Genomic DNA, 1,604 nt, shown 5'->3' with positions numbered 1-1,604 from the left:
CTCTGTGGCCATGTCACTGCCTCTGAGTCCAGGAGTCCCCATGTCTTGCCATATTGCTGGCCATCCAGGTCTCCACTCAGGTTCACATGGGTCTATTACATGTGGTCAGGCTTAGCTCGTAACTTCATTGCTAGTTTTTCCCCCTCTTCACCTTATCGGAGACAAATGTGGTCACCAGCCAGACCACATGCCTGATCTTCAGTCTCAGTCTTGGAAGGGGGTTTGTTCTGAGGGGTCCCAACAACTTGCCTTGATGGCTCCCCAGTAAACAGCATACTTGTTCTTGTAGTAATCAATCAGACTGCTGTTATTATTTCAGATTTTTCCTGCCAGTCTTTCTTTCACAAAGTATCTTCTGTTCTTCTAGCTGCTCCAGACTGGTCTACTCATCTTTTCCAGGGGAAATATCCTAACTCAGTCGGTTCTGGATGGGGTTCTAGATTCCACCCATGGTCTTGTGCAATGTAAAGGCTCCACAGGAAGCCTCTTTCACTGGGCAACTTCTAGCCCCCTTTAAGGTATTCCAATCAGCTATAGGCTGAAGATGGACTTACAAGCTTTCTGTAGTGATGATTCTGGCTATTTCTTTCTTCCCCACCCCGTCAAGTGTCTATTTTACAATGGTAAGCAAGGGAAACTAAGATTCAAAAGAGTTAAGCATCTTAATATTATTCCCCTCTTTTACACATTCAAACCATGCCTCAAACCCTGTAACACAAAGAGATGATTAGCCAAGTGGCAGCATGGATGGACTCAAGCATGGCAACAGTAGTGAGGTTGGCCCAGGATCAGGCAGTGTTTCATTCTGCTGTGCATAAGGTCACTATGAGTCAGTACCAACTCAATGTCACCTAACAACAACAACAATACTTCCAAAACAATATTGAAAAGGAGTGGTGACAAAAGGCATCATTGTCTGGTTCCTATTCTCAGAGGGAAGGCTTTCAGTTTCTCTCCATTGAGAGCGATGTAGGTTGTTGGTTTTGTATATATGCTCTTGATTATGTTGAGGAATTTCCCTTCAATTCCTACTTTGTTGAGTGCTTTTATCAGGAATGGATGTTGGATTTTGCCAAATGTCTTTTCTGTATCAATCGATATGACCATGTGGTTCTTTTCCTTTTTCTTATTTATGTGGTGGATTACATTGATTATTTTTCTAATATTGCATCCCTTTTATGAAACCTTGCATCCCTTTTATGAAACCCAGTTGGTCATGATGTATTATTTTTTTGATGTGGTGCTGGATTCTGTTAGCTAGGATTTTGTTGGGAATTTTTGGATCTAATTTCATGAGGGATATTGGTCTGTAGTTTTCTTTCTTAGTGATGTCCTTCCCTGGTTTTGGTATGAGGGTTATGCTTGGTTCATAAAAAGTGTTAGGAAGTTTTCCCTCCTCTTTTATATTTTGTAATAATTTGAGTAGACTGGTGACAACTCTTCCCTGAATATTTGGTAGAACTCACCAGTGAAGCCCTATGGACCTGGACTTGTTTTGGTTGAGAGTTTTTTGATGACCTGATCAATTTCTTCTTTTGTTATGGGTCTTTTCAAGTTTTCTACTTCACTCCTGGTAAGTTTGGTAGGTTGTGTTTTTCTAAAAA

Source organism: Chrysochloris asiatica, unplaced genomic scaffold (assembly GCF_000296735.1).
Source record: "Chrysochloris asiatica unplaced genomic scaffold, ChrAsi1.0 scaffold00225, whole genome shotgun sequence".
NCBI lineage: Eukaryota > Metazoa > Chordata > Mammalia > Afrosoricida > Chrysochloridae > Chrysochloris > Chrysochloris asiatica.
The sequence above is the reverse complement of the archived record's forward strand: the minus strand, read 5'-3'. Positions refer to the sequence as shown.